Genomic DNA, 13,043 nt, shown 5'->3' on the forward strand with positions numbered 1-13,043 from the left:
TTCACTCTCTCTATCCCTCATTCCATCTGTGCTGCATAATGTTGTCTGCATCTCTTGTCAAAATTGAATTTTGCCATCAGAACTTCTTATGAACATTCTAACCTTTCGCCAACCTTTGAGCAAACTCATCAAGCCTTGTAGGTTCCAGTCCCATATCTCAGCTTGTAAGCAAGAGACATGCTTGATCACTACTGTGACCCCTTACACACACACACATTATAAATTGACTGCCTGTCTTATATTACAACCATGGCTATCATGTTAGCACACCTTCATACATCTCCCATGTTATTGCAGGATTTGAAGATTGTAAGTGAAAGCTGTTGGAAAGACATTGTGTGTGGAGGAATAGTGTTGTCAATCCAAATTGTCATGATAGCAGACTATAGCCAACTACATACATGTACAGCAGGGGTCAAACTTATGTTTACAGCATGTAAATCTAAAGCTTTCTGGTTGAATGCACCACTATGAATCCTGAAATATTAATGGTGGTTTTATGTTTTTCACTGTGGCCTCTTACATGTAACTTGAAAATCATGACACCCCCTTTCCACTGGAAGCTGTGGCCACTCAAAGACCCCTGAGCGACCCCTGAGCTCGAGCGACCACAGATTTGACAGATCACTCAAGAAATTGATAAAGAACTATTTTTGTGTGTTTTCATGTTCTAATTATGAAATCAAGGGTTACACAAATCCAAGTTCTGTTGCTGTGTGGTAGCTCAGCAATGGTCGTCTAGTGGAAATGGGGTCTAAGGAATGTACCCTGTTCCTACAAGTACAAGTCTTCCAAACTTTCTCCAAGCTGTAGGAAGTGCATCTCCTTGATGGCAGTCTGATGCATTCAGCAATATATGGCAACACAGTGCATTAGTGCAGCCCCCTTTGACATCCAGTTCTGCTGCCTTTAGGAATATTGCCACCTCGGCAAAGTTGATTAATGTACGAAGGTTTCACCTGTGATGGAAAGTCTGACCCTACACAGTTCAGCCGTGTCCTACTTTCTCATGTATTAGTTCGGACTATGCATGAGTGGTGTTCCCCCTCCGGCAGGTTCGCCGGGTGTCAGGGCTACTGTTATTAAGGCCTCAACCAATTCAGGTAGCCCCGATAATGGAGTCGGAACCTCGTCCGGCAGTCACACCTTTGGCCTCACCTACATTTTACCAGCAGGCTCATTCCAGTTGCCTCGGTGGAGACATATTGTTCCCAACGGTAGTCCCTTAAACTACCATTCCCATTTAGGGTGAACGTCTGATAGCCAAAGTACACAAACCTGAATTGCCTTACATTCTGGCTGGCACCAAGCTTGATGTACATGTACCATTACATGCAGATTGGTCAAATCCTTGCATCTACTTCTGCATATCAGTCTAAAGTTAATGGGAAGGTGTGTGTAAATCTTGTGAGAATGAGAATTATATATATATGTATTGAGGTCCATGTGCTGAATAAGCAAGAAAAAGGTTGTTCACTGTGTCTGTGGCATGGTATTTGAAGGCAGAGCCCAACTCTCTCCTTATACGGCTTTTTGTCTCTCCAAACAAAGTCAGATACCCTTTTCTACACCTGGGTGGAGTGAAGGAAGTTGTGTAAAGCGCCTTTCCCAAGGACACAACGTCTAGCCAGGAACGCCAGGAATCGAACCTGTGACCTCTTGGTCTCGTGCCTCCTAGCCTATAGCCACTCGGCTAGCCAATGCCATGTCAAAGAGGTGGATGAACTTGAACCTTCTCCTTGAGGAGCTAGCCATCTGGTTCTAAATTTGTATTTGCAGCAGGGAGAAGTGAATAAGATATGGTTCACAGCAAGAGAGAATACAGAAATGCACTCAATGTACAGATGCACAGACCATGATAACAGGTCCTGATATACTGGGGTGCCTCAGAATACAAGTAAAGTACCCAATGGTAGTATCTCTAACATTTCAAAGTGTAGAGGAGGGCAAACAATGTATATAGACCTCATGTAGAGCATGAAGTCCTTTAACTGTCCTTGGTGCTGATTTATTTGTGCTTCTGCTGTGGCTTAGGAGGCAAATGATGTTGCATATTTAGTAACACAATATGTCAATCTTACATCAAACATACTTCAAATTAGATAGTCAACGGGGCCAGGAAAGGGTTGAAAAGAGAAAACAAATCAGGAACAGCCAAATCTTACATGTATGTCTTTACCTATATCATATTTTCTTTGCAGAGGATCCTGGTTCTAAATCTTGATCTGCGTACGTACTAGTTATTGGAGGACAGTTACTGTTTGTCCTATTAACAGCATCCAGACACCCTAAATTGAAGCAGGCTTACGTTCTTCAAGTTATGTTCTCTGAAAAATGGGCAGAGCTCAACTTCGGGGAGGGATACAATCCCTTCCTGTTCCCTGTTTATACCAAACGCTTGGATTGAACCATTCATCATGAGGCTAATGCAGTTCCACAATGACTTCTCTCAAGGTCATAGAGGACCTGAATGAACAGTCTGCCCTATTTGCAGTGATTGATAGAAGGTACTTGACACTTAGGAAATTGGATAATTTGGGCACCTGTCCCACTGCATTAAGTAGAACATAGGTCAGAATGCTTGTAATTGTTGTTGCTGGAATTTGGTGCCCCCCTTCTGTTGTAGGCAGGTCATGGTGGTAGGCGGTGGTTAAATGTTGTAGGGAAAGGGAGGGTTGCTGGGTAAGGTGAAACTTTCTACATCCTTGTCCTTTTGCCATTTTCTCTCACCTTCCTAAGTCAGATGAAAGGGAAACTTACGTGGTAAACTTTTAGGCAGGTCTGTGTATTGGTTCTTCAATGATTATTACTGTTGTCAAGAAGGTAACATGTACCATTTGTCTGGTTGTTTGTGTTTGTGTGTTTGTCTGTATATGTGTGTGTGTGGACAGCATGATTTGGTAAGTGGGCAGGGTTTGGGAAAACAAAAGTCAAGTTTGATAATGGATCCCCTAGTAGCTGGATACCATGCTGCAACAGAACTTCTGGTTTTGATATGTCGTGTTCTAGACATGCATTGTTATTGTTTAAAGATGACTTCTATGCGTCACTGAGAACAAATTCAATGCAAGACAAACAAGGTCACTAGGAAAATACTTTAAACAAAGTAACTGGTAACAAAACTAGATGGTCTTTGCTCCCTATTGTGAACTATTGGAGCAACAGGAGCTGACTAGATAGCAAGAAGTGAATGTTTTATAAACATCCCCTGCTTTTCATTTTGAAATGGAAGGACTGTACATGATCAGCTCAGAGACTCCCTCATACATATAAAGATCAAAGGGCAATGACCCATGCAGCAGTAAACTGCACCTGAGACCATGTTACCTCCCCAACCAGAGGGCTATCTCTACTAACACAGCTGACCTCACCGCCACCCTACACAATAAAACATCTGGCCAAAGTAGGTCGTTTTGTTTCCTACCAGAAATATGTACTAATTACTCCAGGCAGAAAAATAGCTTCTTGTCCTCACTTATCAGAAGAGACAAATTATTGTATATATATCAAGTGGTTAACTCTGTATCTGCTTTAAACCAGGGGTTGATTCAACAATTTGACCTAGCCAATCACCTGCCATTTTCCTCAATCCCATCCCATCATGCCTCACCATGCCAAATCCCCCCACCCACCTCAAAAATCAATCCTAGCTGCAACCCGGCATCATGTGAACTAATTTCATCTCATCCTGTGGGCCACCTGACATGTCTATCAGTCAGTTCCATCCCCTGCAGCTGGCCTGAGTGAACAGCCAACTCACATCAACTGAATCCCTACATTTAATCCAAGTGCTTCTTTTACTTAAGGCCTCTGGAGATAATATAGTTATGTGATAGAAATAGTAAGACTGCCCTGCAGATAAGGATATGGTTAGATTTACTAATTTTTTTCGTTGACATAGTAGGTAACATTGAATTACTTGAGAACGCAGTATTACATGAAAGGTGTAAAAAGTGTCTATAAGGTTCAAAGCTCCTATAATGTATTTTGCTTAAGGCCCCATAAGAAAATATAGTATGGTATGGAAATTGTGAGACTTCCCTAAAATAAAGAAATGTTAAAACTACCCTTTTTTTGACTGAGACAGCGAGTGATATTGAATCCATTTCAGTGTACATAAAAGTCGTAAAAAGTTGCTGTGAAATTCAATATTCTAGGTTTCTTTGTAGGAATGATCATTGCTGAAACAACTTTCTGGCACATGGTATTGATAGCAGTTCACCTCTTGTGGTGTTGCTGCCAGACAACATTTCTGCTCGGGAAGAGATTACACTCGACAAGGTATAAAAGGACTAAAGTCACACAGAAGGGAGGTGTCATCTATGACATCAATTTGAATGATGGGCAGCACAGCCTGACCACTTTTGACTGTTGGTGTAGAGATGTCTCATAATACAAGTAAAGCTCCAGATGGCAGTATTTCAAAGAATTGAAAGTGTAAAGGAGGGCAGACAGTGTAGAGAACACATGAAGAGCATAATTTCCTTTCACTGTCCTTGGTGCTGATTTATTTGTGCTGCTGCTGTGGCTCAGGTTGCAAATGATGTTGCATAGTTGAGAAACACAAAAAGCCTTCATCTAAACACACTTCAAATTAGATATACAAAGGGACCAGAAAAGATCTGAAAAGAGGGGGAATATTAGGACTGGTACAGCCCATATATAGTATTGGGATGGAAATGGTAAGACTGCCCTAAAGATAAAGAAATGGCTGGAATCACTTTTCCTGACAGCAGGTAACATCCAAATCCAATTCAGTATTACGTAAAGGTGTAAGAAGTTGCTATGAAATTCTATTCTTTCATATATATTTTAAGAATGATCACTGTCAAAATAACATCATGGTACAATATATCAATAGCGGTTCATACATTGTATCTTGTGGCCATGCTGCCAGACAACATGACTTTTCTGCTCTGAAAAAGATTGCACTCACCAGGCGGTAGGAAGGCAATAAAGTCAAGCAGAAGGGAGGTGTCATCTATGAGATTGCTTTGGATGATGGGTAGCACGGCCTGATCACTTTTGACTGTTGGTGTTGCATGGTAGATAACTTTGTAGTCCCAGAAATGTGTACAGTCAAACCTGTATTAGCGGTCACCTTTGCATAGCGGCCACCTGCCCATAGTGGTCACTTTTTGTCGGTCCCTTGGATTTTTCCCATTGACATAAGCATTAAGAATTAGGCTATAGCGGCCACCTGTCCAACGCGGTCGCGGCCAGACGATTTTCGGTCCCGCAAGTACAGTAACACTGCCGATAACGGTCACGACGCGCCGGTAGAAGCCGCATCGCCACCGCACGCCGGGTTCAAAATCTTCATTTTTTCACGCAGTTATCAAATTTATGTGGACTCAACTGGATAGGATCATAATAAAGAAAACCAGAATGTTTTATCTTTGTTAGAAAATCCATGGTTTGACGCGAAGTCAAGTATAATTTTCTTTAACGTTACATGGCTTGCGTTTGTACATCGTGGTAAAATTGACCATTTCTGTGCATTTCGACTGGACAAATACTACGGCAGCTTTTTGGAAAATACAACCCACACATGTACCTGATGCGGTAAGTTCGCGAAATGTTTGAATGCCGGCCCAATTTCCGTTTTCACCGGGAATTGATTCAAATTGTGCTCAAAACGTGTTTCGCGCAATTTTCAAAATGGCGCTGATACAAACAGCAAACTGGATAGGTAGCAGCATAAAGGTCATCGGAAGACACCACTGTTACGGAGGTATAATATACTAAATTTATTTTGCTGTAAAGTATCACTGAGGATAATTACTAAACCAAAAGCTTCAAAATTAATGTGGATAATATTACTATGATGTAAAATTTGGGCTGTTGCAATTTTCTGAAAATACAAAAAGCCCTCGAAAGAGCGACCTTCTTCTGAGTACCCTATTAGCATAATGGTAGATGCTGATCAACACAAGCCACGCGGGAACCGAACCAACACAACAAGAGACTAAGGAATATTGTCGCCACGATTTTATGTTTGAAAACGGTCGAAAACGAACAGTAAGTGACAACTGAGCAACATATATTTTGTTCTTAACTATCTAGGAGTAAAATAACAACAATCGAACTTTACATGTGTACTGTACGGTGAATAAATGTATCTCAGTGGGTACTGAAAACATGTGTCACTCGTGGTCAATTAATCGACATTTTCTCCATAGCGGCCACCTGTCCTTAGCGGCCAGTTTTGGCCAGTCCCTTGAGTGACCGCTATAGACAGGTTTGACTGTATATTGAAAAGTGAAACATCTCCTAAACTTGAATGCCTATGCTGCAATGGATATGCCCTTTTGTGTCTTCTTTCATACTGTAGTTTAAAGACATTTTGTAAAGTCTATATCAAATATCACCAGACATTATTATGCAGATGTTAACCTGTACCATGTTGAAAATTGCCCCCACAGTGTCATCTATCTGTGTTAATCATGATAAAAACTTTGGCTCTATATTCAGTCTTTAAGCCAAGTGAAACCTTCTAAGGCATCAATGTTCACCTTTCCCCAACAAGAGTTCATCCAACCATAATCTAATCACTTCTTTATGCACAAATTTGTCCTGCTTTTGGAAGCAATCTTCCTGCAGGACAGGTGTAATCTTCCCCAGGTTATCAGTGAATCCTTTGATCAAATCATGTACGTACCTTTTATCCTGGGTCACTCAACAATCAGACTATACTAATGTGATTTTTATCCCCCTGTCTCAGTATTAGGGACAGGATTACCAGAGTGTGGGCCACCAATCCATGTATCCCGCATTTCCTGCTTAGCCTGGCAAATCTGCCTTCAAGCCCAGGCCATCTTGATGTGTATTGACATTAACCTAATCAGCCGTTAATGCTTCGTATACGCTATTCAAAATCTCATCGGGCAAGGAGAGTTCATGCACCTTATTCTGTCAGACTCCATTCTTTCTTACTGCTACCCTAACTTTCAGTAGCATATTTGATTATAAACTTTCTTTTACCTCATGAATAATATTCATGCCAATTGAGAACAGAGCAACTTCACAATCCTAGTCACTCATAATGTGCTTATAGAAACTAAGGAGATCAGCAACTTTGCCCTTTTGCTCTGACCCTAACTAGTAGAGAACTCTTAAGGGGGGTGGTATTTCTTGCCAGGGATAAACCTATACTTTTCTAATGATCGTGGCTACCTGATGTACATGTATGTGAATATTTCTTGACCTGGAGCTAATCCTTCTTCAGAATCCTCTGAAGGAACAGCAGACCTGACCCTGGAGCTACGATCAGCCATACAAAAAGACTCACCCACTGTTGTGGCACTTTTCCAGGCTAGATTTGCCTCCAAGATATATGACCTGTTTGACCTACTTATCCAAAGTGTATAAGACCAGCCCTGTGTTAATGGATGCCTTGAGTGATCATTTCTAATCAGATTTAGAATATCTACTGCTGTGCTTTCCTTCTTTTCAGTTTTAGGTCACCACATTTCACTGCTTATCAGGACAAGCCTGATGTTTTCTCTGAAATCTATTGTAAACTTTTCAGCCGAAGGCGCATGTGGCTCTATATGATTAACATGAAGGATGATGACATGTCTTAACAACATGCAATAAGCATGAAATCAAATAGGGAAATCATTGTATAGTCATAGTTGGAATGTTGAGGACTCTTAGATGGTACATGACTTGTATATCGTTCCTGACATATCATTTGCTACATAGAGTTTAAAAGTTTGTGATTGTGTTCTCTGACTTTGATATTGCATATATTTATATTCAGCAGCAATATCTAAACCCACCCCTTCACTAAAATAAAATAACCTGTATTTTTGCAGATTCAGATAACGTTTTGTATAATTTCCAATGCACTACTGAAGTGCTTTGGAATCCTTGGCTGTATATAGGAAAGGGGAGTCCAGCTGATCTGCAGACTGCCCTATGTGACTGATGACTCTTTCTGGAAGGATTTCCTATTTCACTGTAATCACTAACCTTTTTGTGGGAGGGATTTCTAAATGAAGCCTCTAAAGACATCACACAGGATGGAGAGGTGATTGAAGTGACCCGTGACGAGAAGTTGCCAAGTCTGATAAATGACCTCCATTTTCTACCTCAATTATTACCCGACCTGGCCAAGGCTTAAACAGAAGTATCCATGTCACATAATCAATTGATTTTACTTTCTAGACCCTTACATCAAAGCTACCTTGATCACAATTTTTGTTTCCTATATCTTTTAATTTAGAAATATTGACTACAATGGCCTTGAGTTGCCCCAAAGGATGGGTTGAAGTCTGCCTAAAGGCAGCATGTTGTTTTCCTCTGGGTGGATTAGAAAGTAGAACTGAATTGAAGTGAAAAGTGATCAAAGGCTATTTTTCATTCTAACCAGGGGCTCAACTTAGGGCTTTTATTTTAAAATGTAAGGTTATGTCAAACAATCAGGATTCTCCATTTTCTACCATACACAGTTTTTCAACTTAAAGCATTTTTGCTTAACAATGATAATAATTCCAGACTACCCATTCATCAATGTTAAGAATGGAATCATCTATAGTACCTGGAAATACTATAATTTGCATTTAGTTGTCGGTAAATTATGGTTTGCTACTTAGATGTACACTCAGAACCCACAAGTGTGAGTGCAATGCTTAAATATAATCCGTAGATGATATGAACACAGCACCACTGCACTTACATGTACTGTATTTCAAAGATGAATATAATAGGTGATACGGAAAAATGTATTTCCTCTAAGTAGATTGACCAAATGAATTAAAAGTAAAATTCAGTAAAAGTAGTAATCAATCCTTTATCCTTCTTCCATTTGGAGTTTTGATGCACTTTCAAAATGAAATTGAAAAAAAATGGATGAATATTTGGTAGAGTACATTGACATGGCCTCCCACATTGCCCATTAATCTGCCTTTGGTGGAGTAATTCCTTTCCCACAGAATGCTGGGATAGCCTGGAGACCTGCATTAACTGGATGTTACAGACTGTTTGTGTCATGGGTGGCCTTGGGCAGCACACTTGTGCCATCAGCTAGGGTGTGTCAGAACTTACCACAAAAACAGAGTAGTACGATTAAAACTTTACATCTGGATAAATTTCGATAACTTCTCGTTGAAAAAGGGCAGTCGGATGGACGCCCGAAACGTCCGATTTTTATCGAAATTTATCCAGATGTAAAGTTTTAATCGTACTACTCTATTTGCTTACCTGGATGTTTAACATTCATAAACTTACCACAAAAACGTTTTAAAAGTTGATTTTGGTTGATCATACAAAATTAAATGTATCTCCATGAATTTGTAACTCTATCAATTGTATTGTAGATATCATACAACAAGGCTAGCCCTAAAGTATCTTCTTTTCATGCCCTGTGTTGTTGGTTGGCAAGAGAAGTATGTCAGCTTTATCATCACCCACAAATTTCTAGTACATGTACCGTCAAAGCCCATGAAAGCTATTCTGATCATGAGACTCCATGTAATTATAATCAGAAGCAATTGGTACATGCACACCACAACTGTACAATGCTAGATGAACACCACTACCCTGGATACAAATGCAACTCAAGTACATGTCTACTCTGAGATATAGAAACTACATGACTGTATGAATGTTGCAAACTTCAGTCCTGACTCCTGCACGAATGTGGATCCAATTTAGACTGACATCAGAATGGAAAATTCTGGACCGATGTAATTGATTTCGATTAGAATAGCCTCAACTATGATTCATGTGATACATTTGCTGTGCCCTTATCTTTTGTATGCTGCAGTGTCATCATTACAAATGATTTACTAGTAGCATACCTGTAATGTGATTGTGAGACCTTCCATGGATGACTGCATCTTTCACCAGGAGAGAAAGAGCTGTAAGCTTTAGTACAGAGGCCCTACAGCAAGATGTGTGATAGTGAGCAATGGAAGGCTAACGGAGTTCAATGCCATGTATGTTGAAACTCTGGCCTTATGAGTATTCTCAGCACAGTCATACATCATCCACAGTCCTTGTAGCCAAGTACCTTTAGACTAAGTGTACTTCTCCTCAGACCTTTGATCTTTCTTGGACAGCTCATATGTCGATAACATCGCTTCAGTCGATTTTGCTGAGATTGCTTGCCTGGGTAATGCTGCTATAGTGTGATCTTGTCAGTTTTGTGAAGGACCCATGGACATATAGTAGAGTGTGTATGCATTATACAGACTTAGATTTTTAGGATTTGAGGAGAGGAACAAACTTAAGATGGTATGACGTTTCCTGCTGGCTTCTTTGTACTACATGTACATTTGTAACATGTTGATATCAGTGTAATATGGTGGTGGTTTTACCGGATTCTGTCAAGATGGAAGGATACTAGGGGTGGGTACCTGTACATAAAATTCTGGTACGGTCCAGGTCCAGGTCCAGAGGGTCAGGTCCAAGTCCGGACCTGTACCTGTACCTGTACCTGATTATAGTCATATTTGATTATATATGATCATATTTTGGAGAGCGAGACACACGTAAAAGTCTCCAAACGTCATGCCTGGAACGATATAATTTCTTAGCTTTGCACTTTGTCTCAAAATTATAACTATACTCTCCTCGCCGTCTGTTTACTCATCCTTTAAGTGTTTCTAGATATGATTCACAGCTAACGTCTTCAAAAACGACTTGTTAAATCTGCTGTTTTGTATTTTCTTAGACCAGTTATGTGGTCGCCTGCTGGTAGCCTGGTACTATGAATTTTCTAATCGGTCCATAGGCCGGTCCACTGATTTTTTACGGACCGTTTTTTTTGGACAGGTCCATTAAGAAATACCGGTTTTGTACCGGTACACGGTACCGGTACCCACCCCTAAAGGATACATTATAGTTACTGATAAAGATACATGTACTTGTATATAGAGTTCGTCACGTCAAAGGAAACACTCAGACACACGGCATCTTCGTACACAACGCATGGGAGTCATTGAGTCAAGGTGTTCTCTGGTTCCACTCTCTGTTACTCCCACTCAACTAGTGTGGCATTTTATTCACTTTTTATACTGACACAAGGCAGTTATCTACCATAGTTGGCAAGATTCAGGTCTTGCACATTACATAGTTTTAAGATCATACGTGTTATCTTTTGTTGCTTGATGAGATAAAAATCCAAATTTTACATTTCCATAGCTTTTTCATGTCACTGATCATGTGAAATACTCTCAGACTGGCTTCACTTGCCTGACATGACAAAGCAATCAATACAATAAATACTAAACTGAATCTATTCTAAAAACTAAACTACAAGAATATGGACGTAAATGGCGTACTGACATGATATACGTTAAAAGTTATCCTTTATTCTCTCTTTTGTAAAGCGCTACATACATGTACATATTGGCCTAAGTACGTAGATATGGTGTCAGGGCATGACATAAGTAGATTGAAAATGTCTGTGGATGTCTTTGGCAAGGGTTTACTGGATATATAATGACTTGTGAAGTGTGCAATGCCTCAACTTCATGCTGACCCAAGCTGTATGCTTATCTGTCATCCGGTCAACACATTTGTCACATTGAAACACACAACATCCTTAACGTAATGTTTGACGTAGTATTTCTGTAAATAGTAAAGTGTTTTCAGTGGTTTAATGTTCACAAATTTTGCGGTAACCTTTTCACCGTGAACTTAAAACCACCACAAATTTTCTGACCTCATACCCACTTGTTTCAGCTGCAAACTAAAAACCACCGCAGACACTCCATTTTCTCCCTACCGCAAAATCAAATCCTGGCAAAATTAAAGGCATTTGCAGTTCATCCCAGGTCAGTGAACAACATGCCAGTCTTTGCAGGAACGTCAAAATTTTTTGCCAGTTGAAAGTCTGTCCTTGCATGTACTTTTGTTGTGTCATTCAAGTATATATCCTTCTTGTAACTATCTCTACTGTGCAGCCCACCCAAGCTGCCACAGTAAGCCTTCATCATTTGTACAGTAGATTGCCTGCATGTACATGTACTTCTCCCCTACACAATATCAATTAAAAGTGGAAAGACATAAACAACATATGGCAGGAGCGCTGACTTCAATACGACAATTTGGTGAAATCCTCAAAGCAACGAGGCTGTTATCAAACTAAGGAGTGCACTGATCCTGCATTTCCTTCAAATAGTACATGTACATTGTAATTCTGTTTTCAAGTTTGACCCTCACAATCATGTGCACAGTGCATATGACTAATTGTTGTTTCCTTAAGTACTGACATGTGACAGATATATTTGAAATACCTGCCTTACGTTTGAGGAAACTTCAAAAAGAGACAGCTGCATGATACAGAGAATGGTAAACATCTGTGTCTTTCAATTTCAGTATGTATGGCATGTTGTACACTTTGCTTGATCTCCTTCTTGCATGGGCCACAGCACAGCTAAACCCTTACAACTGTATTGTCTCATACCACTTTATCTCTGACAAAAGCATGCTGGCAGGCAACTCGATGAATGTAAAATGAGGAAGCTGGAAAGGTACACAGTCATGTACTGTACATATTTGCACGCCCATGCAGCTACAATGTATAGAACTAAATGAAATGAAGCTTACTGTCCTGAAATGTCCACTTCAAATGCAAAGGGACCTTAAGGTTAATGTTAAACGTGAACTTTGAAGGTTTTTTAATCCCCAGTAAGCCAATAAGTTGACTTTTATGTATGATTAAGAAGGATGGTGGAGCTGTGTACGATGCAGGGCCTGTCCTGTCCTGTTTTTGACATGTCTCACTGATGGTTGCTTGCAACATGCCTGTCAGGCAGTCATAAATCTGGTACCTTATGATGATGGAGATATGGATAAATGAGAAAAATCATGTGTCTTGTCATACAATGTACATGTAGTCACATTGGACTATTATGGATACATGTATACACAAGTAAGACAAAAAAATATATCCTAAAGCTTATATCAACAGTTGAGCCTTCTGTCATCAAATGTATATTTTACAAATTATGTAATGAGATATCTTTAACAGTAAAGTTTGCATCTATAAGATGTCTTAATTTCATCTTAGATGAAGAAGTTAGCCCAAT

General features: G+C 39.9%; 1 protein-coding gene across 3 annotated transcripts in view; it reads left to right on the forward strand.

Annotated features, from left to right (window-relative positions):
* LOC136427432 (syntaxin-7-like) overlaps positions 1-13,043 on the forward strand; it is a 47,008-nt gene that overhangs the window by 22,370 nt on the left and 11,595 nt on the right. The window lies entirely within an intron of this gene.

The sequence above is a fragment of the Branchiostoma lanceolatum genome, chromosome 2, assembly GCF_035083965.1.
Source record: "Branchiostoma lanceolatum isolate klBraLanc5 chromosome 2, klBraLanc5.hap2, whole genome shotgun sequence".
In the NCBI taxonomy this organism is placed as follows: domain Eukaryota; kingdom Metazoa; phylum Chordata; class Leptocardii; order Amphioxiformes; family Branchiostomatidae; genus Branchiostoma; species Branchiostoma lanceolatum.